Below are 27,330 nucleotides of genomic sequence, written 5' to 3'. Positions count from 1 at the left end.
GGGCTCGATCTCCGTCAGCACAGGGACGTTAGCCGGTCACGGTGACCCCTGGGCACAGCCAGGTATGGCCACCCCAACCCACCCCACCCAACCCCCAGTCCAACCCCCCAAAATATATATATATATAACTACTAAAAAAACTTAAACAAACTAAAGATTAAAAACTATCATACACTAAAGAACTGTTAGAGAAAAAAGCCGCCCGCACGCGGGGAAAAAGCCCAGAGACTCAGATTCACCTGTGTCACACTGCACTCGCAGCTTAGAGAACTGAGCTCTGCCAAACAGGCTCGTGCCAGTCTCCTACAGAGACTGAAAATGGCACTTGGAGTCTAGAACGTTCCAAGGTAGAATGAGAATTCAGCAAGGAGGAGGGCATCATGGGCCCTTCTTAAAGGGGCAGGCGCCACCCTTCGTGACGCCAGGGTCCGGCTGAGGCTCCGGAGGGCTGCCCTGCAGACGCCAGCACTAGCTGGCCAATGTGCCTCTGGTCCCTGCGGGGCCCAGTTCTGGACCCCTGGGCCCTGAGAAAGTGGTTTCAGAAAACGTTTGACAAATGTTTGGCAGTTACAGATCTCCAGTTGAGGTCATTCGGCATCCCCCGAGTGGGACCTGGACCCAGTGACCGTGCCCAGGGCCCTCCTCAGGAGCCAGGCCATAAAATCTGTGGACGGGAGGGGGGGGCGAGGGGCACGGCGACAGGGCAGAGGCCCTGAGCCCGACCCTGACAGCCCTGCTCTCTGTGACCCCAGTGCTGTGAGCAACACCTGCCGCACCGTGGCCAGGGAGTGGCCCAGCCCACTAAGGCCTGAGAGCTGTACAGAGGAGTATGGCCTGGCCTGCTCGGATGGGAGCACAAGCTGAATGAGTGCGGGTCCCCTCGAGGATGAGTGAGCAGGACCGGGGGAGTGGTGGGGAGGAGGGGAGGGCGGAGTGACCTAACCTAGGGGCTCAGGACGGGATACCTGGACGGGACACCTGGACGGGACACCTGGCGGTGCTCAGGGCCGACTCTGATCCAGTCATGGGGGCTCATCCTGGCAGGACCGGGGGGGGGGGGGGGGTGACGTACAGGGTGGGGTGGGGTCAGCCACAGGCAAGGCAGGCTCCTTGGCCCTGGGCTACCCTTCCGGTCAAGGATACCTATTTTCTTTCTTTCCTTTTGTTTTTTGGGACACCCGGCAGTGCTCAGGGTTACTCCTGGGTCTGCACTCGGGAATCACTCCTGGTGGTGCTCAGGGGACCTATGGGGTGAGCCATGTACCAGGCAAGCGCCAAGTCTTGATGCCAAGGTGCCCACGAAACACAGTGTGCAACAAGGGACTCTACAGAGAACGTCAGGGCCAGCAAACGCTACGAGGAAGTCAATCAATTCTGAAAAAACACAAAAAGATGCAAAAGGAGGGGCTGAAGTGAGAGCACAGTGGGGAGGGGTTTGCCTTGCTCACGGCTGACCAAGGTTCGATCACCAGTCCTGAGCACTGCCAGGAGTAATTCCTGAGCATCCCTGAGTGTGACCCAAAAAGCAAAAAAAAAAAAGAAAAAAACAGTGCGAAAGAAAATGTGTTTGAGCTTCACGCCCTACCGAGGTCACCAATTGCCCCCCACGAGCGGCTCTCCGGCACGGCCACGGCCCCAGAAGCACAAGGACTTAACACAGAGAACCAGCCGCTTGGAGCAGAAAAGCAAATGGACTATGTGTTAAACCGCGCCATCATGACTGACCGGAGGGGAAAGGGTGTTGCCCCCTTCGCCCTCTCCTCTCTGGAAAGAAAGGTGGCGGCCACACGGGAGACTGGTGGACAGCAGGTTTGAGCCGGGGGTCGGGGGCGGCAAAAACCTCACGAGAAGGGGGGCGTTCCGGCCCGTTCTTCACGCCCTACCGAGGTCGCCAGTTGCCCCCCACAAGCGGCTCTCCGGCACGGCCACGACTCCAGAGCACAGAAACCAATCTCTTAATTATCTAACTTTTAATAGAAATACTTCCAGGGTTAATAAGTAAAATAGCAGATATCCAACCCAGCTGTAGAAAGCAAATCATTTCACAACGTTTTTTCAGCATGTCTGATTTGGGGGGGGGGGGTTGTAAACTCTAAATAATAATGGTGCATCTTTTATCGAAACAATGAATCGAGTCAAAGTAGACAGAGTGTTAACTAGAACTCATCTGCCTCACAGGAATTGGAAGGGATGGGAGGTGGGGTTCTATTGGGGTTCGCGGTTAAAAATAAGTATTGGTAAAGGGAAATGTGTTTGATATTCACACGACTGAGACCTAAACCTGAAAGCTCTGTAACTTTTCCCACAGTGATTCAATAAATAAATAAATTTAAAAAAAAAAAAAAGAAAAAAAAGAAAATGTGTTTGAGCCTCACTGTCTCCCTGAGACTTGAGCACTCAGTGCCGTGTGTGAGCCCAGTAGAGTCTCCGGCTTGAACAAGCCCCGACCCCCACACCCCCATGCTCCTGTGTTTGGACCGTGACCCTAAATCCTGTGATGGGATCACGTTTGTCCATGACAAAGACGCTAGCAGGCTCACGCCCCAGAACGTCCCTGCTTCACACAGGCGTGGCACACAGGTCCTGGCCTGCTAGCGGCCGGCAGTGATTCGGCAGGAAGCAGAGGTGTGAGCCTGAACGTGGGTCAAGTCCGTTCCTTCAGCTTGGAGGGGAGGAATGTCCGAGAGGGGGTTTTGAGCACTGCCTCACAAGCATGAGGTCCTGAGTCCAAGCCCCCGGGGTCACACGTGCACCTGGCACAAAGCCGGCACAAACCCGGCAGCTCTGCTGTCCCAGCACCACGCAGGAAGGGGGGTGACCCCAGGGGGAGGGCCACCGAGAGAGGAGGTGGACACCACAGAAAAGAGGAGGGAACACAGGACAGGAGTTGAGGGCTGCAGGGTCGGGAGCACCGGGTAGAGAGCAGCCCTGGGGAGCAGGAGGCCAGGCGGGCGCCCCTTGTCACTGGCCACTCGAGGCAGTCGCACAAGCTGTGTGCAGACCCACGAGGCTGACAGGGCGCCAGGGACAGGGCAATGCCAGCAAGGATTTTTCTTTAAGTTTTGGGCCATGGGGCCAGAACTCTAGTACAGCGGGGAGGGCGTTTGCCTTGCACACAACTGACCCGGGTTCAATCCCGGCATCCCATAGGGACCCCAGAGCACCTCCAGGAGTAAGTCCTGAGTGCAGAGCCAGGAGTGACCCCGGAGCATGGCGAGGTGTGACCCAAAAACAAAACAACAGCAGAGCAAGCGGAAGGGCCCGGAAGCTCCGAGCCACGGAAACGCCGAGGTTGGCGCGCACTCGCTCCCGCCCCCCGCCAGGCCAGGCCGGCCTGGGATCAAGGTGCGCGAGCGTCTCCAGACAGGATCTGCCTCAGCGGCTCGGTGCGTTATCTCAGCCTATCACCCAACTCGACTGGGACTGACTCTGGTTATCTCCTTGACTGGTTACCTTGGGCATCTCCGGGGCCAGCCGCCAAGCTCCGTCCTCCCACCTGGCCAGGGCGGGATCAGGTGTCAGCAGCTGGGCCCTGAACACCCCACCTGCCCGTCCAAACGCAACGCAAGCACAAAGGCCAGGCTCGCCCCCAACTCGTAGGACACGACCAAGCTAGGGGCCCCGGAGAGCACTGGGCCCGAGGACGGGTCCCAGAGATCCCCAAATTTCCCTTGCTCGACGGCCCGGCCCAGCAATCTGCATCAACCACTGGGCCCGAGCTCTCTGCTTTCCTTCTGCTTGCTCAGCGAAACGCAGCACCTCACACCTGTGTTTGGAGGGGAGGAACACCAAACTTTTTTTTTTTTTTGGCTTTTTGGGTCACACCTGGCGATGCACAAGGGTTATTCCTGGCTCTGCACTCACAGGGGTTACTCCTGGCTCTGCACTCAGGAGTTACTCCTGGCGGTGCTCAGGGGACCATATGGATGCTGGGACTCGAACCCGGGTTGGCCACGTGAAAGGCACACGCCCTACCCGCTGTGCTATGTCTCCAGCCCCGGAACTCCAAACTTTATATAGAAAACAATGTATTTCACAATGCCTTTTCAGCCATTCTGATTGTTGGGGGGTAAATTCTAAACAATCATGGTGCATCTTTTGTTGAAATAATGAATGTAATCAATGTAGAGGAGAGTTAAGGAGAAATCATCTACCTCACAGGCATTGGGTGGGTGGGAGGTGGGGTATATTGGGATTCTTGGTGGTGAAAAATGAGCACTGGTGAAGGGTGAAGGGAAAGGAGTTTGATCATTGCATGACCGAGACTTAAATCTGAAAGCTTTGTAACTTTTCCCACAGTGATTCAATAAATAAATATAAGAAGAAAAATAATAAATAAATAAAATTATGAAAAACAAAAAAAAGTAAGGTGGAGTTCAAGCCCAATTCAATCAGCTAATCAGTGGCTGAATAAATAGCAGTACTCCTACATTAAAAACAAACAAACAAACAAACGAAAAACACCACTTGTTAGGCGAGTGCATCAGCAGCCTGATGGCACCTTCAGACTCCAGATACCCCCAAATTGCTGCTGTGCCTTTGGCCAGACCCCAAAAACTTGGGGCAAAGTTTACCAAGAAAGGAAACGGCCAAAAGTTAGGTATGTGGGAAACACACCCACAAGCCACCTCCGGCTCAGCTGTATCATTGGAGGCCTCTCTGGTTCCTGATTGAACTGCTCAATGGCCATGATCCCAGAGACTCAGAAACAAATCTCGAAACCCAGTAGATTTTGGCAGAAATGCGTCTGGTCCCTGCAGTGCTGGGCCCATGGGTTCATGCCTTGGCCTGTTCCCCCTGGCAGCCAGGTGGCCGCCATCCTCCAGAGGTCACTGGACAGTCAGGCTTGGGCCCTCAGTGACAAAACTTGTTGGGCCTCACAGGATGGGGGTGGAGCCAGTCCTGTCCTCCCCGTCCCAACGAGACCCCAAGTCATCGTCCATGAACGGCCTCTCTGACTCCTGATCAAGCTGCTTAATGATCAGGATGCCAGAGACTCAGGAGCAAATCTCGGAACCCAGCAGGTTTGGGAAGAAATCCCTCCACATTGAAGTGTTCAAATTTGGAATTTCAAAATTGCGCGGCCACTACTGCAGCCACACTACATCATAGGTTATTCATAACCAGCAATAGAAAACAAAGTGTCTACTGTTGCCTTTTCAGCAGATCTGAGTGTTGGGGTAAAATCTCAAACAATAATGGTGAGTCTGGTGTCAAAATACCGAATGTGATCAAAGTCGAGAGAGAATAATTTGGAAATCATCTGCCCCACACGTAGGGGGAGGGTGTGGGATGGGGGTATATTGGGGTTGTTGTTGGTGGAGAATGGGCACTGGTGAAGGTACGGGTGTTTCATTGTATGACCGAGACATAGACCTGAAAGCTTTGTAACTGCTCTCATGGTGATTCAATAAATAAAATCATAAAAAATGAAAAAAGAAGTTAGGTGGAGTTCATGCACAATTCAATCAGCTAATCCGTGGCTGGATAAATAGCAGTAGTCCTAAATAAAAAAAAAAGAGAGAGAGAGAAATCCAGAAAAACACAGCAAATCTGTACCCCAAGCGCACTCCTCCCCAAACGATCCATTTTCCCCCACCCGAGATAAAGCCGACATGCTATGGGTCACATCCTCCTGCCACTGACCCCCAAAACCCGACGCTCCCTCCTCCCACCCCGGGGACTGATGGCACAAACTCCATCGTTGTGTCACGCCGTACAAGAGACATTTGTCACTAGAACCTGATGACTCACTTCAGAACCTCAACAGAAGCCACAAAGATAGGGAGCACTGCTCGGGGAGCACCATGCAGAGGCTGCTCAGACCCTCTCTGCCTCTGTCCCCCGCCTGCTCTGGGGACGATGCATAAACAAGTGGCCAGGGGTTGAGACCAGAGGAACCAAGCCTGGAGGAAGCGGGTGCTTGTGTTTTGTTTTCTCTGGAGGCCTCTAACTACGGCTCCTCTTAAGAGACAAAGAAGGCCGCAAATAGGCAAACACTCTGAACTCGGTTAGCACCCAACTCTGATCTACCGCCAAGATCTGCTCTAAATGAACCTTGAAAGGGTAAGCTAAATATCTCTCAGGGAAGCAAATAACCTTAGGGGATTATCTGCGCTGGTACTAAAAATGGGGGAAAAAAAGTCTGTTTTGTATTTCTTGAAAATGTCAGCTTGACTCAAAGCTGGGGTTTCCGAAGGCAGTTCTGTTTCATCCCGCAGCACAAATGCTTCCTCCCTGCTAGAGCTTTGGCTCACGTCTGTCGAGCGTCTTCTGGACAGGGAAACACCAGCCCTGGGAGGTGTGGCGTGATGGGACACTGGCACACAGGAAGCACCTCAATTTGGGTCATTTTCCCCCCTTAGGACTCCGAGGACCCCTTACCCCTCGGGCAGCACCGCACGACATTCTATCAGGAAGTTACATAAAAATCAGTCTTCCGTTCCAAACAAAATTTCAGGAGCTGCAGACACAGTTCAAGACTATATACAGCCTGAAGGCACAGGACATATGCAAACGGCATCTATTCACTGTCATCAGCGAGCCCCGTCACCCGCCTCACGCTGGCATTCAACTTCAAAATATCCAGATAGAGGAAATTTTTATGTGTCAGGGGGGAAAATGAGAGTTAGCAAGAGCTCGAAGAGAAGAGCAAGCCGGCAAACAGGACTGAGAGAAGGTGACCGGAGGTGAGGCCGGTCGTCTCTGGCCTAACCCGGGTCCCAGCCCCAGCTGCCCTGCAGAACCCACCAGGGGACACCCCACATGCCTCGGAAAACTCACGGACACCCCACATGACATGGAATCCCCCCAACGCTCACAGCCGCTCAGTACTGACTCACACCCGCCCTTCCATGCAAAAGAGCTGAAGGAACAAGGATCCCCAGGTCGAAGATTCTAGTGTCGGGGCTGGAACGATAGTACAGCGGGGAGGGCATTTGCCTTGCATGCAGCCAACCTGGGTTCAAATCCTGGCATCCCATATGGTCCCCTGAGCACCGCCAGGAATAAATCCTGAGTGCACAGCCAGGAGTAACACCCGTGCATCTCCGGGTGAAAAAATTAACAATAAAAAGATAACACCGTGGAGGTGTGCAGACTGGGGGCGGGGTGCAGAGGGAGACCTCCCAGAGAGCCTGGCCCAGAGTGAGCATAACATCCCCAAAGACCCCGGAGGATGGCTCCGCCAGGTCTGGGGTGCAGCCTCACACCTGAGTCTAAGCCACCCTGGTCAGGATGTCCAAAGAGTCCTCAGAAAAGAACCGGAAACTCTGCATTGGAGCGGACCACAGAGGATGATGCAGGGGAAGGAAAGCATTAGGGGGCCTCTTTCGAACTGCTCAGGGGCCCAGGTGACTGTTCAGAGCGGGAACTGTGTCTGCCTGCGGACAGCTAAGCCGGCTCCTGCCCGGCCCTGCCCAGCCCCGAGCACCCAAACAAAACATTCATGTTTAAAAATGGCGCATTACTACAGAGACACCTCTAACAACTCCCACCCGGCGAGGCTCCAGGGATAGGCTCTGCACTCAGGAATTATTCTGGTGGTTCTTTGGGAGCCCCCCAGCGCCTTGAGCCCAATCTAACTGCTCACATGGCACACGCCAGGGTGCCCAAGTTCTGGGGTCCCTCGAGCAGAATACCCGGAGTGAGGGCCACTGCGAGCAGCTCAGGTGAGCAGAGCCGTGGCTACCCCTGCCGGGATGCTGACTTGGGGGCCATCGTGGCTCAGGGCGGGGAGAAGACGTGAATGCAGCATCCACGGGGGGATGTGGGGCCCTTGGTTCCGACCTGTGTTGGGTCTGCCTGTTGGGATGGCCCCACCCCGCCCGCACAGGGCCAGGAACGACCCTGGGTGTGACCGAGACAGCCCCTACACTCAGCTGGGGTGACCAAGCAGCTTCCTCAAAGCTTCCGCACTGCTGACTGGGAACAGAAGGAGCAGAGAGGCCTCTCCCAGACATGCAATGACTCGCGTGGAAGGTGAACCCCAAGTCCTGTCACCACACAGGGTCGGGCAGGCCCCTGTCCTATCACCACACAAGGGCATGCAAGCCCTTCCCTGCTCCAAGACTGGGGTGGGGAGAGACCATCGGGGGAGCCCAGGAAAGTTCTGGATTCCACAGGCCGAAGCCCAGGGACGTGAGCAAACCCACGGGGAGCTGGTTGACAGCAGCCCAGAAACCAAGCGAGCCCCAGGTTCTTTCTCTTAAGGTGCTGCTGAGACCAACATGCTGAGGGAATGGGGGCCTGGAAATCTGGTGATGCACCTGCGTTCTCGAAAGGTCAAGTCTTGAGACCAACAGCAGCAGTACCACAAATCAACTCACACGCCCAAGAACGCAGGCAAATGCGATCGCGTCTCAAACACACCTGCACAAGCTTCCAATGGCAGAGGGCGCAGAGGGCGCAGACAGGCACCAGGAGCGCTGGGGCCATGCACGGGTTCAAGCTGACTCCCTGGCTTGGCACTGGGGGTCACACCAGGCGGGGCTTGGAGGACCATATGGGTGCCAGGGAACGAACCCGGGTCTGCCAGGGGCAAGGCAAGTGCCCTACCCACCTTACTATCTCTCTGGCCCTGGTACGCCGTTTTTAGAGGACATTATCAAGCTGATGTGTTTCCCCCTTGCATCTTCCCCTTCATTCCGGTATTTATTTTCCCTTTCCCTCCCTTTCTCGCTGAGGCTGAGGGTCACACACTCTAGGTGGTGGTTACCCACTTTGGGGGGGGGAGGTTTCCACTCGGCCTGCCAGAGCTCCAGCCATGCCCACTTTTCCCTATTTCCAGTGAAAAGTACGTCATAGGAAAAGCATCTGGTTGAAAACTCACATAAATCAATGCTTTTGGGTCCAGAGATTGTCTTAAGGGACTAAGCATGGAGAAACCTCACCGCACAGAAGAAAGAGCCAGAGTTCTGGCCCGGGCGCCCCTAAGAGCCAAGCTGACACTTTGAAAGAGAAATATTTCAGAAGTGCTCCCTGACATAAACATAGTAAAGAAAACATATAAAATCATATTTGCAAACAAAAAACCACCTTTCAGAAAAAGACAACATTTAAAAAAGAAATAGTCCGGGGGGCCAGATAGATAGTTCAGTGAGAAGCTGCTTCCCTGGCATCAAAGAGTCAAATATGGACCCCTGAGGACCCCCAAGAGTAATCCCTGAGCATCACCAGGTGAGGCCCCAAGCAAAAACCAAAGCAAAGCAAACAAATAAACATGTGCTGAAAATAACCAGTAGGAAACAGGCTGGGACGGGCGTGTGGGAGAAACAGAATTTCCCGCACACCCTGCACCCAGCCCTGAGGTCACACTGCAGAACCTCAAGAGTTTGAATGAAAAATGTAGGCAATTGTATTTCTAGAAAATGAGAATGTAAGATTAGAGGCTTCAGGTCTTGCCAAGACTCAATCAAGGGGAAAGGCGGGTCACGAAAACAAAATCCCTCACAAACCTGTTTCTTCTGCAGGCCCGTGGGCAGCGGCTGCGCTCCTCGAAGTGGGGGCCCGGGAGAATGTGCAGAACTTCCTCGATTCTGCGCCAACCAGGCCGGGAGAGCAGCTGGGCCAGCCGCATGCTGAGGGGGGCATAGCCGAGATGTCCGTGGGGTTCTGCGGAGGATTCGAGAGGGACACCTGGAGTCAAGCAACTCCTCTCTGCCTAATGGGCCATGGGATCTTTTTTTTTTTTTTTTTGGCGGAGGCCATACCCTGCGGTGCTCAGGGCTCCCTCCTGGTGCTGCACTCAGGGATCACAACCTGGGTTGGCCGCATTAAAGGCAAATGTCCTCCACGCTGCCGTCCTGGATTTGACTTTGGGGAGGAACACAGTGTGCTCCAGCCTACCCCGCTGAGCCCTGCCATCTCCACCCTCTACCCAATTCCCAATCTCTCTCTTCTCTCCTTCTCTCTCTCCCCCCCACCCCCACCCCTACAGCTTTATTCATCAGACCTGGTGGTGCAGAGCTGACGCATGGCTCTGCCCTCACCTCTCCTGGCCCTGAGTCCTTTTGTCTCAAACCAATCTCAGAAAGCTGCTTGGTGTCCCTGTGTGCTGGAAGGTGCCAGTGCCCGGCAGCCCGTGCAGAGGGCAGGGGCGTGGCCAAACCCCAGCACCGCTGGGTCTGAACATTCAACGGTCTGCCCGGGAAAGATTCCATCCGACCCCCACAGAAGAAAAACTGTTCATCGATTTGGTGAGAAACTTCTCCTATGGAAACTTGGCCCACTGGGGGGAGGGAATGTGGAGAGCTCTAAGCCCAGCCAAGCTACTCTCAGGCATTCTTCCAGGGGCCGAGGCCCCAGGGCACAGCCACGCCCAAATCTCCCAAGGGTGAGAGTGACAGACCCTAGCATCACAGTTACCCCCAGTCTGAAACCCCCCTCTCTCACAGTGACTCTGAGTCCAGCAGCCCCAACTGCCCACGGTGAGTCAGTTGTGTTGGTCCCCAATCCTCTTACTTGAGGCTGGCCTTTTCGCTGACCAGAGGCTTCCTTGAGCCCAGACCAGCCTTCCCCGCCCTGAGGCCTAAGTGGACAAGGGCCCCCGCTTCCCACCCCCAGCCCCCATCTTCAAAAAGTGTCCCCCAACAAGCCCCACTCAGCCCTGGCTTCTGCAAGGGCAGCGCCTTCCCACCAGCAAGACGCCACACCACTGGGGAAATGTGTGTGTGTCTATGTACGTGTCTGTGTGTATGTTGGCGCGCGTGCATGTGCGTGAAGGCTCGGCTCGCCTATTAGGTGGCGTGCATGTGACTGCGTGTGCTCGAAGACTCGGCTCACCTGCTCATTCACATCGTCCATCCAGAGGCGCAGGGTCTTCCGGATGGTGGGGTAGCTGTTCCTGCCCCCTGCTGGGGCCGCAGCAGCCCGGCCTTCTCCAGGTTCTGTAACGTCAGGATGTGCTCGTAGCCGTATGTCTGCAAGAGAAGTTGGGGAGCCTGCTAGATCTCCCACTTCCGAAGAGGGAGCGAACATTTTCACTCTCATTTTGATACTACTGTTTTGAGTCATACCTGGCAGCATGCAAGACGAGTGCCTTACCCCTTTCTAGCTCTTGGTTTGTTTTTGTTTTTTTTTTCTTTTCGGGTCACACCCGGCGATGCTCAGGGGTTACTCCTGGCTTTGCACTCCTGGAGGTGCTCGGGAAACCATATGGGATGCTGGGAATTGAACCAGGGTCGGCTGCGTGCAAGGCAAACGCCCTACCCGCTGTGCTATTGCTCCAGCCCCTTTCGAGCTCTTTGGACCCCACATTTTCACTTTAAATCAGAATGCATGGGCCCAACGTAAGGAAGATAGATGACAGTGTACTCAAATAACTGAGTAAGAAAAGGAGGCCAACCACACCTCCTGCCGTGCTATTTTCCAGATGTCTCCTTTGTTTTGTTTGCTTTTGCCCCCCCACTTCCTGTGCTCAGGGATAAGTGCTGGTGGGGCCCAGGGGACTCACATGGGTGCCGGGGATCAAGCCTAGGTGGGCCACGTGCAAGGCCAACTGCCTTTTTAAAAAGTTTCTCCCTTGGCAAATGAGTCACTTAGAAACACTGACCTGGAGAATTTCTCTTTTGTAATAATCCAGAACCTTCTGCTTGACCCCACTGTTGCACACCGACTGCAGGCAAATGAGCCTGAGCACCTTGATGAGCGGATGCTTCTGGGCGATGCAGTCCTCGATATAACTGTTGACCTAGAGTCATGGCAGGTTTGTGCGTGAGCGCCGGGTCTGGGCCTGCAGGCCTGGGAGTTCCCGGGCCCCTGAGAGGCCCAATCAAGGAGAGGCTGGAGACTGGCTCACGCTCCTGCCCACACTCCCTGGACAACCTAAGCTCCAGGGGCTGCGGGCGGGTGCAACTGTCCCACTTGTCAGCGACACCTCAGCAGCATCAGTAAAGTAGCAGGGACTGTGGGGAATTTGGGCGCTTGCTTGCTGCAAGTGAGAATGCGGGATTTATTGACGGGCAGACAGGAAAAGCGATCATATAACCCACGCTCTTATATTATCCGTGATGGGCTTCAATAGTCTTGGGCTTCAGGGCTGGGTCTTGTTTCTCTGAGGACAGCGAACAGCAATGGAACACATGCACACACACACGCAATGGAACACACACACACACATACACACACACACACACACACACACACACACACACACACACACACACCACCCCCGGTCAACAGAAACCTATCCCTTGGCAGAATCTCTTTCCGCACATTTTGCTCTGCCCTGGCAGGTATTTAGGCCAGACACGGAAATCAAAGTGATTCCTTTCCTACCTCGAGTTCTGTTTGCCAATCTGGTTAACTATCGGCTAAAACAGTTTTATTGTTCACGTACCTTATCAGTGTCTATTCCGGACATAAACTCCTGCTCCACGGTTAACTGATCAAAGAAATCTTCAGACGCTGAAACATAATTAACGCACGAGCATTTCAGAAGTGGGAGAAATGCTCATTTCTCCCAGAGGCATGCAAAGTAGCAAGCAAGCACCAAGTTTAAGTCATCACCGGGAAGGCACCTTCCAAAACAGTGAGGCTGATAGCCTGTGCCCCGAGGTGCGCCTAGACACAGAGCCCCGGGGCCTGGGCCCTAGCAGCTCCCCCTTCACACTAATTAAAGCAATTTCCCAAGGGCATTTTACTTTGGTTCGTTTGGGGGCCACCCCCGGTGGTGCTCAGGGATCACTCCTGGCAGGCTTCGGAGACCATATGGGACTCCGGGATCCAACCCGGGCCGGCTGTGTGCCAGGCACTGCAGTACCGCTGCAACTCCAGCTCCTTGCAACATCCGACTGAAACCAACCTCAGCAAGTAGTGCCAGGTCTGGCGAAGCAGTGCTGGCGCCACCCGGAGCCTGGGAGAGCCCTGCTGCACCACCTGACCCCGCAGAACCCAACAGTCACACTCGGAACATTTCTGCGAGGACCCAGCGGCTAGCACAGGGAACAATGCACAAGTGAAACAGTAGCCGGAGCCCCCAGAAGTAGCAGGGAGCCAGTGACACACCCTGAGCCTGAGCCCGGGACAGGGCACTCACTCGTCATGTCCTGGATGAGCTCGGCGATGGAGGTGTGGTTGGCCAGGGAGCCCCGGGCCGCCTGCATGTGGGGTAGCTGGGAGACGAACTGCTTGATCTCGCCCACGTCTTGGCGTTGTGCCTTTCCTGAGGGAGGGGAGAAGGTCACGACAGAACTGGGGACAGCACTCAGGGCCTCGCGCACACACACACACACACACACACACACACACACACACACACACAGGGCGTGCCCCAGTCACAGCCACAGCAGTGCTGGGAAGGTACCCAAGGCCACACACACACACACACACACACACACACACACACACTGTGCCTCAGCCCCAGCCCTGGCTGCCAAGAGTGCATTTCTAAGAGTTTAGGTCTTTGGGTTGCCCAGGGCACGTTTGAATCACGTGCAAGGCAGTGCCCCGGGCTTCCTCCTGGCCTGGAGCTCAAGGATCACTCCCGGCCTGCACCGGGACCACATGGAATGCTGGGGAGTGAACCCAGGTCAGCTGCATGCAAGGTAAGCGCCTGGCCCGTCGTGCTATCCCTCCGGCTCCCCCAAATTAATTTTTAGTGTGAGAAACGGACACAAAACGAATTAGGCTATAACCAGATCCCACAGCCACACGAGAATAGAAAAGGCAGGTTGGTGGGTCCAGGGACTCCGACAGCCACTTCCTGCAGCACTGGGAGACCATGTGGACAGGGAGGGAGCCCAGGGCCCACGCAGGCCACACCTGACAATGCATGGTCCCTGCCAGGGATGTGGAGCTCAGCAAACTGCCTTGAAGCCACAAAAGCTAACGCTCGTATAGCCTGAGACCTCAACAACAGCAAATCAAGTGTAAAACGTTTCCTGGGTCCAAGCTATACAGTGGGGGAGGCGCTTGCTCAGTCCCCGGCCTCCCCACAGAACCCCGAGGCCTGCCAGGAGCCAGCCCTGAGCACTGGCAGTGGGAAGGGAGGGAACTGGACAGCACGGCGAGCTCGGAGCTGGCACAGTGAATGCCCGACACTTCTTATCCATAGCTTTATAAGTCACGGTGAGGAAATAAAAAAATTGAGGAACAAAACCCAAGTGAGACAAAAGCAACTTCAGAAATACAACAACCATGGGGTCAGAGTGACAGAACAGTGGCGAGGTGCTTGCCTTGTATGCGGCCAGACTGGTTTCGATCCCCAGCATCCCATGTGGTTGCCTCAGCCCACCAGAAGTGATCCCTGAGCGCAGAGCCAGGAGTTACCCTGAGCACCTCTGGGTGTGCCTCCCCTAAAAAACAACAACAACAACAACAAAAAACCCCAAAGAAATACAAATACTGATACAGTAGAGATAACTCCTAAAAAAGATGAAATCAGGAAATCCGTCCTTCAAGGGAAAAAGTGATTTTTAAAAACTTCCCCAGAGTTAAAAAATTCAGCTTCTATCATTTTACTGATTCAGGTTTCAAAAGTGAGCTGAACCCGGAATAAAGAGCAGCAGGAGGGCGCGAGGTGCTAAGGAAGCTGGGGGCCGGGGACTGTGCTCTCAGTATCACCCGCCGTCCCAGCCTGTTCGGGCTGATCCCGGATTCCCTAGATGCAGGAGCTAGTGGAGATGCCGCCACCGCCAGCGGCTGGGAGGAAGGAGGGAGGGACAGGGAGTGCGGACGGTGACTGGCAAAGGACCTGATACCAGGAAAGGGCCTGGCACCACCTTTCCCCAGGCGCCCGCAGCCCGCCTGCCACCTGGCCCCAGGCCCCAGTCACCTCAAAGGCGGCCGAGATGACCTTGGCCTTCTTGCTGAGCACGGCGCCCACGGAGTTGAAGTTGCGGTCTCGGATCTCGGCGTGGAGCTTCTCGGCTGAGTTCAGCGGCAGTTTCTTGGCCTCTGTGGGCAGGTCCTGCCCGTCACCCTGCCTCTTCGGGGCGAATTTCTCGGGCAGCAGCTTTACATGACCTGCACGGGAGGGGACACCCCAAGTGAGACTCCAGAGACTTCCTTTCAGGGGAGAGCACTGGGCTTTGAGTCACTAGCTGCGCACAAGTGCAGGACGCTCACGCTTTTCACGCACGGCTTCCCTGGCCTGGCCCGTGGGCCGCCTTCTGCCACTGCCAGCCCGAACCGAACTCAGGATGGGGCCACCCGAGGAAACATGCCCCAGGGCGGCCCACTGTCTGTCCTGCTGGCGCGTGCAAGTGCATGCAGTCTACACCGACATCTCAACAAGCCAAGAGGAGCCCAGGATGGGGCTGGAGTGATAGCACAGCAGGGAGGGTGTTTGCCTTGCACTGGGCAGACCCTGGTTCGAGTCCCAGCATCCCATATGGCCCCCTGAGCACCGCCAGGAGTAACTCCTGAGTGCAGCGCCAGGAGTAACCCCTGTGCATTGCCGAGTGTGACCCCTGTCACTGTCCTCCCATTGTTCATCGATTTTGCTCAAGCGGGCCCAGTAACGTCTCCATTTTGAGACTTGTTACTGTGTTTGGCATATCGAACATGTCACGGGTAGCTTGCCAGGCTTTGCCGTGCGGGCAAGATACTCTCCGAAAAAGAAAAAGAAAAACAAGATCCCAGGAATCACCTCAGCATGGAAGTGTGCATGACGGCGGGAGACAGCTCCGAAGGCTTCTTTCCTTTCTTTTTCCTTTCTCTGATATTTGGGCCACACCTGTCAGTGCTCAAGGCTTATTCCTGGCTCTGTGCTCTGGGCTTATTCTTGGCAGTGACTGGGGGAACCACATGCGGTCCTGGGGACCAAACTCACCCTAATTGCTGCACTGCCTCTAGCTCCAAGTTGGTTCCTTTTAAAAAAACATCTCCTCCAGTTTCAACACAAATCCCGACGTGTCTACACACCATCAGCTCCCCTGCTGTGGGTCCAGAGAGACGGGTCATCGGGGGCAGCTCACGCTCAAGTCCAGCTGTCTTCCTCTGAGCACTGCCCCGTGTGGGCCCTGAGCACTGTGGGGTGGGTGCTGAGAATCATAAAGCAACAACAAGAACTCCTGCACTGGAAAATGTGGGGAGAGAACGGGACCGACGGAAGAAAAACACTTCTCGGATGCTTTCCAAATCCTAAGCCGCTCCGAACAGCCCGGGCGCCAGCGTCTGGAGACAGCACGCCACGGTGGCCGTGGGACCCGGGGCCTGAGCACATGCTGAGATACAGGAGGTCGGCAAGACCTCGCATTCCAGCTCAAAGCTGAGGGGCAGCCGCTGGCCCAGGCAGCCGGCACGCAGCTCCTGCACGGGCCTGCCATCGCCCTCGGTCCAGCCACGGGCACAGAGCTGGGGGGTTATGGGGAAGCCCAATTTCCCCTTGTTTTTCAGATTTCTCTTAACGGTTTCTTTTGGTGGGGGGGGGGGGGGGTTACACCCAGCGATGCACAGGAATTACTCCTGGCTCTGCACTCAGGAATTACTCCTGGCGGTGCTCAGGGGACCATATGGGATACTGGGAATAGAACCCGGGCTGAGCCGCGTGCAAGGCAAACGCCCTACCCGCTGTGCTATCACTCCAGCCCTCTCCCTTAATTAAATGTTTGATCAGCAGGAAGTGTGTGATGTGAAGAGACTGTGAGTTTCCGAAACTCCTTCCTCCCGGAGGCACCCCTCGAGCCCCATCTCTCACACCTCCGCACCCCCAACCCCAGCACCTCTGCCAGATCCCCCAAGAGACTTGCAGAAGCACCAGGAGGTGGGGACCCCTCGCCGGGGTGCTCCTGTGCCAGTGACAGCTCGGAGCAGGAATCTGGGGAGGGGCTGTGTGTGTGGCATCACCCCCCAGCCGCTGCCAGGCACAGCCCCGGTGGCCCCAGGGCCACGGACTGGCCCCACAGAGCAGAAAATCACCGAGATCAGCCCCACAGTCCCTTGGGCACTGCTTACGAGTGTCCCACCAAAAGGAAACAACTTAAGAAGTTATCCTTCGGAACAACTGGTAAAAAACAAAACGGAAACACCTCCATAATTATTAAAGAGCAGGGAAACACTTTGTTATGTGGAAATGCCTCCACGTGTGGTCCTGTTCTGCTTCCGTGGCCGCTGTCACTGAGCCATGCATTCACCACTGCAGTGACATACACACTAACACACATGAACACACACACACACACACGCCATCGCAATTCACTCTGCGATAACCAGCTTGGCACACTGGACAGACAGCACTGTCCGGACTCGGCCAGCACTCAGCAGCTGCAGGGCTCTGTGTCCCCAGAGAGACCCCATGCAGTTAGCTGCATCCCCGTCCTTTCAGACCGGGGCTCCATCCCCAGGGCTGTTCCCGGCCAGGGCCACTCCTGAAGGCGCCGGAGTTACCCCTCTTGCGGCCTGGGGCTCCCTGTTCTGAAGAAAAGACACGGATCAGACTGTGGGAAACTTCTCGGACTGTATCCCAGCAGGAGCTACTCCTGGCTCAGTGCTCACCGGACAAGGCAGGAGCGCAGATGGAACCGAGCGCTGGCTGTGCGCCTGGCACTAGCCCCGTGAGCTTTCCTGGCCCCCACTCAGATCTGAAGTGCTACAGAATCTAACATCCGGGGCCAAACCCCCCTGACCTCGGACCCAGGCACCCCTCAGAAACGCTCTATTCCTCACGCCTCCCTGGACGGCCTGAGCAGCGGGGCTGCACACCGCATGGACCTCTTCACAAGGCCTGCCTCGGTTTCCCCGATGGTGTCCTGGCTCGAGCTCACTTTAACCTTGGGCTGAAAGTCAGTGCCTGACATTTTCAAGTATTCTGACTTACACACAAAGGCCGCACCTTCGAAAACAGACACTTTTGAGATTGATTTTACTCAGCTAACCTATTAGTAACTGATGTCACTTCACTTACTGTTCTGGATGCCATAAATTTCATCGATGAGTCCCTCGTATGTCAGCTGAGTCGCAAGGGGCGTTAATAAATCCACATTTCGATCAAGCAACAAGAGGTTATCAAAAAGAGGAAATATGGAATTCTGGCTTCCTGTAAACTCTCTCTTCATCCTGATCATCATATTGGCCACTTGCTGGAAACAAAGTACAGAACCAGGCAGAGCCTTTTTAGCAATGGGCGGATTTTAAAATGAAGCTAAAAAGAGTCCAGCAATCCAAAATTTAAAAATAAGACGGAAAAAATCGAACAATAAAATAAAACAAGACAGGCCTGAGACAGTATGGTGGGTAGGATGCTTGCCTTGCAGATGGCTGACCCAGGTTCAATTCCTGGCACCACATACGATCCCTCAAACCCTGCCAGGAGTGAGCCCTGAGCACTGCTGGGTATGGAGAGGGTGGGAGGAGGGAGAGTGCGAGAGAGGGAGGGAGAGTAGGGATGGAAAAAAAAGATAAAGAACAGAAAAGAGAAAAGGAAAGAGGGCTGGGAGACAGCAGAGGGGCCAGGGGTCACGCCTTGCACGCAGACAGCCTCCGTTTGGTGGCCCGAGCACAGAGCCAAGAGCACTGCGAGGTGGAGCCCCAATCCCCACCCGCAGGAGAGAGGCCCCCTCCCCGCCCTGGCTCACCCTGGCACACTCGCCCTTGCCGAAGATCTGGGGGATGGTCCCGTACAGGGCCTGCAGCGTCATCAGGCCCTTGGCTGCGTGGTACAGTCTCGTCTGGTCGCTGTCCAGGTAGCACTCCTGTGGGAGAGGGCCGGGCGCGTGGGCACAGGCTCTGCGAGTCAGCACCGAGGCCCCAAGGCAGCGCCTCTACTGGGGGCGAGCATCGCTGGGCGGGCGAGGAAAGGCAGGCCTCTGCATGCCCGTGTGACCACACAGCAGAACACGCTGGGCTTGCAGAAGGGCAGGCAGCCTCTCCCATATACAGCAGCGAGTGTCACAGGGGACAGGAGCAGGGCAGCCATGGTCTCGGAGAAGGGCCACAAGGTCCATTTAACACAGAGACAAAAAGAAACATCTTTGGCCCAGAAAGAGGGAAGAGCACGCACGCGCCCCCAGCCGGGCGGTTCAGCAGGGCTGACAGAGCACACACGGTCCCCAGCGGGCCCTCAAGATCACTCCTGCGCCTCAATCCCTTCATCCAGCAAGTGCAGAGAGCAGAGGAGGGAAACCACGCAACGCGCTTCACCTGCACTCCACCTGATGGGGCGGCACTGCTGGTGCCCATCGCGGGACTCTCTTTATTTTTTTCTTTTTGGGTCACACCTGGCAATGCACAGGGGTTACTCCTGGCTCATGCACTCAGGGACTACTCCTAGTGGTGCTCGGGGGACCATATGGGATGCTGGAAATCGAACCCGGGTCGGCCGCATGCAAGGCAAACGCCCTACCCGCTGTGCTCTTGCTCCAGCCCCTCATCGTGGAATCTTTGACCCTGTCTAAGGCAGCGGCCTGCGGGAGTGCACCCCAAAGGCGTGAGGACGAGGGGTGCAGACTGGGGGCGGGGTGCAGAGGGAGACCTCCCAGAGAGCCTGGCCCAGAGTGAGAACAGTATCCCCAAAGGTCCCATAGGATGTCTCTGCCAAGTCTGGGGTGCAGCCTCACACTTCAGTCCAGAACACCCTGGTTGGGATGTCCAAAGAGTCCTCAGAAAAGGACCAGAAACTCCGCATTGGAGCAGAGCAGAGAGGAAGATTCAGTGGAAGGGAAGCATTAGGGGGCCTCTTTCGAACTGCTCAGGGGCCCAGGAGACTGTTCAGAGTGGGAACTGTGTCTGCCTGCGGACAGCTAAGCCGGCTCCTGCCCGGCCCTGCCCAGCCCCGAGCACAAAAACAAAACATTCATTTTAAAAAATGGTTTATTACTACAGAGACACCTCAAACAACTCCCACCCGGCGAGGCTCAGGGGATACCCCTGGCTCTGCACTCAGGAATTATTCTGGTGGTGCTTTGGGGGCCATATGGGATGCCGGGGATTGAACCTGGGTCAGCTGCGTTCAAGGCAAATGCCCTCCCAATGTATATTGCTCCAGCCCTTGTAATTCCTCTTTAAAAGCCCCGAGGGCCATATCTGGTGGTGTGTGGGTCCCTCCTGTCCTGAACCCGGGGCTCCCCAGGTGATGCTGGGGCTCTAGCCCTCTAAGCTATATCCCCACCACCCATAATTCCGTATTAAAAAAATTTTTTTTGAAGTTAACCACAGGGGCTGATGGCACAGCGGGTAGGGCGTTTGCCTTGCACATGGCCTACCCGGGTTAGATTCCTCCGTCCTTCTCGGAAAGCCCGGCAAGCTACCGAGAGTATCCTGCCCGCACGGCAGAGCCTGGTAAGCTCCCTGTGGCATATTCGATGTGCCAAAAACAGTAACAACAAGTCTCAGAATAGAGACGTTACTGGTGCCCGTTCCAGCAAATCGATGAACAATGGGAGGACAGTGCTACAGTGCTAACAACAGAGGCCAGAGTGATAGTGACCAATGCCAGGCTACTAGAGTGCCAGGAGTACCCTCTGAGCATCGCCAGATGTGTCACTCACACACACACACACACACACACACACGTTAACAACACATGTCTACCCTGCATGCTCTGCTCTGCTGTAACTGGGAGTGGGGTGAACCTTTGCATTATCAGCCGAGTTCTAGTCTTCTCAGTGGATTTCACAGGGCCGTTCAGCCCCCAGGGCCATTTGCGAGGGCCCAGCGCTAAACCCACTGATACTACATACACACATTTTTACTCAGTCCCGCCTCTATGAGCGGCGCCGGGAGCATTGGGGCTGGGCACGTTTTCAGGCTGACTCCCTGGCTTAGCACTGGGGGTCACACCAGACGAGGCTTGGAGGACCATATGGGGTCCCGGGAACGAACCCGGGTTGGCCGGGGCAAGGCAAGTGCCCTACCCACCTTACTATCTCTCTGGCCCTGGTACGCCGTTTTTAGAGGACATTATCAAGCTGATGTGTTTCCCCCTTGCATCTTCCCCTTCATTCCGGTATTTATTTTCCCTTTCCCTCCCTTTCTCGCTGAGGCTGAGGGTCGCACACTCTAGGTGCTGGTTACCCACTTGGGGGGGGGGTCTCACTCGGCCTGCCAGAACTCCAGCCATGCCCAATTTTCCCTATTTACAGTGAATAATATGTCATAGGAAAAACATCTGGTTGAATGTGTAAACACACAAAAAATCAAAGGGCCGGCGGTCTATCTCTCCCACAGCCCATGTTCGGTGGTCTCAGGCTGTTTCCCCACTACGGGGAGGTGGATGGCATTGGTCAGGTGAAGGAAGGAAACGGGGACCAGGCTGGTTGGTCTTAGCAGCAGTTTATTACAGGGAAGAGATGTATGTCATGGAGGCCCCAGGATCTCTCAAGCATGTGCTCCTTTGTTCTCTCAGCTTCTGTCCTCAGCCCCATCTTCCCAGGTTCTCTGATGCACATGTCCCCCCAGAGAGCCCTTAAATCTCCCTTATATAGATCACAGTACCTCTAAAGGGCGCAATATAGTGATGTCATCAAAAGGAGTTACAGAAAGAACATTGAGGCAGCAAACCATACATTGTTTCTTTACATCCACATTGTTTCAGGAATCCTGGCCTCACCTTTTACAAGCTACAAGCACTTGGATTAGCACAACAAAGACCAGGCCCTAGAGCTTGGAATCTACATCAGCCTGCCTGGAGCCAGGCATCTACATCCCAAAGATCAGGCCTGGCTTAGCACCTGGGATCTGCATACCTAAGGCCAGCTAGGTTCCTGTGAGCTAAGGGAAACTGCCTCAATATACTGAAATCATTTACTGAAGGCAGTCTGAAGGGGAGAAAGTTCAGTCTCATCCAAGCTAGTCAGGACACACAGGAAAACTGCTTCTAGGACCTGTTTCTCCTCTCCTTGTCCAACCAACATATAAGCATACATAATATTAATCATTTTGAATGGACACAGTAAGAAATACTGTGAGCTTATAGAATTGCTCTCCTAGGGCCATCTCGATCTCAGACTGCAGTGCTCAGGCCAGATATCTTTCCTATTCCTAGCAGCAGGGTCCTAGTCTCGTCGTTACTTTTGGATCATGACAGCATTTGCCTATGATCAAACTCTTAACTTATAGTTAAGAACCGTGGCACCTTGGCCTGGCCCATCGCGATGCCAGGGTAGCACATAACTTACTGGCTTGCCCTGGTTCCATCCAGTCCCTCCTCGGGACCCTGCCCTTGGGGTAATAGGAAGTGAGGGCAACTGAGGCTTAAGTTGAGAAAGCAGATGCCCGGGAGCAAATAATATCCAAAGCCAATTAAATTCTAAGTTATAAAGCATAATATGAATTAATTGTCTTCCTGTATCTATACAAAAGGACACTGCATTAAAGTAAACTGCTCAAAAGACATAAGGAGAGGAGAAAGGCAATATTAACTTACAGTACAGCTTCAGTGTCTAAGAAGGATGAGACCTTACAAATTGGTTGGGGAAGAGAGCATAGAAGTGGTTACGGACAAAGTAATGGGAGAGACTCGGGAGCACTGTGATGGGTGCAACCTGATAAACCTAAGCTCCGTGTACTCCAACAGTTGAAAACTCACATAAATCAATGCTTTTGGGTCTACAGATTCTCTTAAGGGACTAAACATGGAGAAATCTCACCCCACAGAAGAAAGAGCCAGAGTTCTGGCCCAGGCGCACCTAAGAGCCAAGCTGACACTTTTAAAGAGAATTTTTTCAGAAGTGCTCCCTGTCATAAAGATACTACACAAAACATATAAAATCATATTTGCAAACAAAAATCCACTTTTCAGAAAAAGGCAACATTTAAAAAAGAAAAACTCCGGGGGGCCAGATAGGTAGTTCAGTGCAAAGGTGCTTCCCTGGCATCAAAGAGTCAAATATGGACCCCTGAGGACCCCCAAGAGTAATCCCTGAGCATCACCAGGTGAGGCCCCAAGCAAAAACCAAAGCAAAGCAAACAAATAAATATGTGCTGAAAATAACCAGTAGGAAACAGGCTGGGACGGGCGTGTGGGAGAAACAGAATTTCCCGCACACCCTGCACCCAGCCCTGAGGTCACACTGCAGAACCTCAAGAGTTTGAATGAAAAATGTAGGCAATTGTATTTCTAGAAAATGAGAATGTAAGATTAGAGTCTTCAGGTCTTGCCAAGACTCAATCAAGGGGAAAGGCGGTCACGAAAACAAAATCCCTCACAAATGGCTAACTGGAAAAACGCAGTGACAGACTTGACTATTTCTGGCTGGAGCGGCCCTGCCTTCCACTCTCGAAGCTTCCTCCACAGGCAGTCAAGTCAGGGTGGGACAGGCACAAGGGCAAACATCGACCAGCAGCAGAGAAACACCAGAAATAAACACATTTAAGGACAATTGATTTTTGAGAATTCAGTAAGGGCATTAACAATTTTAAGCGAATTCGTTGAAACAGGAGGGTCTCCATAAGCAAGAAGAGCAGCGGCCCGAGAGACAGCACAGGGGAAGGCGCTGGTCTTGCACGCAGCCAACCTGGGTTCTGTCCCTGGCACCGCATATGTTCCCCGAGCATGGGCAGGAGTGATCCTTGAGCACAGAACCAGGAGTAAACCTTGAGCACTGCTGGGTGTGGCCCAACTCCCGTCTCTCCCCAAAAGGAAGAAACTGGAGGCTTCCAGGAATCACTGAAATGCCAGTGTCAGTGTCACCATCACAAACGAGGCAGAAACGAGCGTCAAGTTCAAAGGGCAAACACTGAACTTACTCGGAAGGCTCCCTCCGACTCCATGGAGAGAAGGTCCCCGTCGAAGGGAATGAGGTCCAGGCTGTACTCCTCCCTGTGGATGAAGGAGCCCAGGACGCCCCGGTCCTTCAGCCGCTGCTCACACAGCAGGCGACGCCGGGGCACAAACAAGATGTGGAAATCTCTTGTGGGGCCACATCTGTCTTCACTGCAAGAGAAGGACCGTGTGTTAGCCCGAGGCCCCGATGCGAGGACTGCTCCCCAGGGCCCCACCTGTGCCTGACACACAGTGGGCCCTAAAGAGACGCTTATGAGCTACCCCCCACCACTGACTCGGCCCAAGAGTCTAGTTTTCTTGCTCTCTTGATTTTGATGCTTTTTCTGGAAACCGCTGACCTGTGCTCTGCCAAGGGGCAGTGTTACTTTCTCTTGGGCCATTGATGGGACATGAAAACTCTCAGGGTTGGGGCTGGAGCAACAGCACAGCGGGTAGGGCGTTTGCCTTGCATGCGGCCGACCCTGGTTGGATTCCTAGGTCCCAGCATCCCATATGGTCCCTTGAGCACCACCGGAGGTAATTCCTGAGTACAGACCCAGGAGTAACCCCTGTGCATTTCCACGTGTCACCCAAAAAGAGGAAAAAAAAAACCTCTCAGGGTTATAGCAACAGACATCTGTTTCTTGCAGAAAAAAAATGTTTCTATTTAATCAAGCGATGTCTCTAGGAAAATAAAAGGTTGCTCCACACCGTGCCCGATTTTGCTCAAATACCCCGTATGCTTTTAAGTCCTTAGGGGCCACGTCGATCAAACGTAATGCAGACTGGGCTGGTGCACTTCCTCCATAGACGCTGCAGCATTAAATTTTAATCAGCTTCTCCTGACTTTGCTTATGAAGTTTGAGCATATGGTATTCAGTACTTGAAAAAGAACCATTAGCTGTTTTTCTTTTTATAAAGAAATGTGGGTCCTTCTACTGAGACAGGCCGGAGCTTTCTTCTGTCCTGAGACAGGGGGTTTATGTGGTTTGCCCTGCCTCCCCAAGCCCCAATACACAAAGTTTCCCATTCTCTATTTATAGTTTTTGGGCCACCCCGGCAGGTGCTCAGGGCTAACTCCTGGCTATGCACTCAGAAGTCACTCCCGGGAGACTTGGGGACCGCACTGGGTTCCGAGGATCTATCCTTGGCTGACTGCAGAGTTTCCTGCTCCTGACCCCCCATTCTCCTCCGACACACTCTCACATCTGTCCAAAGATCCACTTCCCAAAGCGCTGGCAAGCAAAGGTGTCCTGATGAGCACTCAAACCACTAGAGGAATGATTCCGTATGGACCCAGCATCAGCTCTGAGATACCTAAGCACATTTTCAGCCATTATATCCATCAGTTCTAGCCGGGGTCTGACGAAAAAATTGATATTCTTGACATCGGCTGCTGGCAAGAGGTTTCCTTTGAGTGTGAACATTTTCTCCACCTCATGTTCCTAGGAAAGCACACATACAAATGGTGAACAGAACCCCTAAAACTTACCAGCCGACCCAAACTTGGGCATCACTGCAGGCAGCCAACCTGGGTTGGACTGCTGGTCTCCCACACCGTCCCCAAACACCACCAGGAGTCAATCGTGAGTGCAGAGCCAGGGGTAAGACTGGGCACTGCCAGGGGAGGCCCAAACAAAACAGACCAACAACAAAAACTCAGGTGTTGTAACACTCCCACTCCAAAGCACAGTATACTTTAGTGTTGAGTCGGAGAGTGCAGGGGTTAAGGTACATGCCTGACACATGACTGCCAGCTTCGCCCCCTGGCACCACAAGGGTCTCAAGCATTGCCATGTGCATCCCTGGAGAGGCCACTGGAGTGGCCTGGGATATCCCTGCCACCACAGCACCAAGCATCATCGAACTGCTAAGAATCACCACCAGGAGGTGCCCTGGGGCAGTGCTCAGGAGACCCGGGGCCAGGGAGAAAGTAGAGTGTGTAAGGTGCTTGCTTTGCACTCAGCTGACCCTGGGTTCTATCCCCAGCACCCCATACTGTCCACTGAGCACTGCCAGGAGTGATCCTGAGTGCAAAGCCTGAGCACTGCCTGGCACGAGCCCCCAAGTAAAATAAAAAAACCACTTTAGTATAAAAATTTAGATTCCCCAAAGCCAGGTGTATAAATTCAGGCTGAAGCAACCAATCCTGTGTCTGAAAAACTTTGAGCCACATTACGTAACAATCAGAAGACATGCCGCTCCATCGAGGAGAAGAGGGGGAGTACACCCACCCTTGAAAGGTCCACTGAAGGCTCCTATGCTGCCCGAGCCCCTGAGCTGCGTGTGCCCATGTAGCCGAGCCAATGCGGTGCCCGCAGCTCTCCTTGAGATGGGGACTTTTGTGCTTTCCTGTCTAATCTTGGGATGTGTGTAGGGGCTCTCTCTGCCTTTGGAGAAGCCCACGGTCTCTCTTGAAATGTTACTCTCTCTCTGCTCGTCCCCTTCCTAAAAGTCACCAAATAAAAGGTTTTTTCCTTCAAATAAATAAACAAAAGGTCCACAGAAGATAAAACATTTACCACTCATAACAGCGTCAGTGATTCTAAAAGCCAGACAGCTCTGCACACCAGTTACTCCAGAAGTGGAACATCACATTACTCTTGCTAGAGTCCAGAATGACAGTGTCAAAAAAAATAATAATAACCAAAACCCTTTTACCTTTAGAAGTGAGTACTGTGCAAGCAAGCCAAACGGTCCTGTGAGATACTAATCCCAAACTACTGCCTGCGGGAGGGAGAAGCATCCCGTTATTTGAGTGAAAGGAATTTCAATAACGGCCAGCAGCAAACAACAGTCATTTGCAAACTCCGGACAAACAAAGCTTGCAGTGAGCAACAGCTGACACACTCGTATTCCGTGGCCTGAAGAAAAACAGCATCAGGGCAAGGGGTGCGACTGGCCACGGACGCACAGTCACTGTCCTCCACAAAGAGTGTGTCTGCAGGGTCCTGGGGTCAGACTGGGGTCATGAACCCTGCGGGTGAACTGCCAAGGAGACCCTGGAGGAGCAGGCAGCTGGGAAAGTGGCTCCAGGGTCGCAGGCGGCGACACCCGCACGCGGGACAGCGGGGAGGGCCTGGACGCGGGGCTGCGCTCGGCCTGCCAGACGAACTCGAGTCGCCCCGTTTCCCTCCCAGGGCCGGGCCGCAGGGCGGGAGCGCAACGGCCCCTCTCTCGGGCTGCACTGGGGGCGCCCCCGGCTCCAGAGGCCGCCGCCCGCCCCGGCCCCAGCCCTCCCCTCGCTGCCCGCGCACTCGCCCGGGAATCGCGCAGGGAGTCCAGGGTCTCCCGCGCGGCCTCGGAGCCGCCCAGCCCCGCCGCCACGTGACGCCCGGGTCACGTGAACGTCGTGACGTCACGCCTCCGCCGGAAGCCGGAAGCGGCCGGGGACCCCGTGCCTCTTCCGGGTCTGGGGTTCCGCCTCTTGGTTCCGCCCAGCCCCGACTATCCCACCCCCGGCCCTAGGGGTGGGTGTGGCTCAGGCCAATGTGGGCGTGGTTCAGAGAGATGGGCGTGGCTCGGCCCAGGGAGGCGTGGCCCGGGCAGAGATGGGCGTGGCTCGGGTCCAAGTGGGCGGGGCCGGGGATCGACCTCATTTCTCAGCTTCTCCAGCTCTACTCTCCGTGAGCAAAGCACTCCTAGTACTGATGGATTTCTGCAGGGAAGCTTTCTTTTCATCGGGGTCT

General features: G+C 54.5%; 1 pseudogene; it reads right to left on the bottom strand.

Moving 5' to 3' along the window:
- Positions 1 to 643: 643 nt before the first annotated feature.
- Positions 644 to 26,356, bottom strand: LOC130018279 (vacuolar protein sorting-associated protein 33A-like; annotated as a pseudogene).
- Positions 26,357 to 27,330: the final 974 nt, after the last annotated feature.

Source organism: Sorex fumeus, unplaced genomic scaffold (assembly GCF_029834395.1).
Source record: "Sorex fumeus unplaced genomic scaffold, SorFum_2.1 ptg000246l, whole genome shotgun sequence".
Taxonomy (NCBI): Eukaryota; Metazoa; Chordata; class Mammalia; order Eulipotyphla; family Soricidae; genus Sorex; species Sorex fumeus.
Note: the sequence above shows the minus strand (reverse complement) of the source record. Positions and strands in the feature narration are given on the sequence as shown.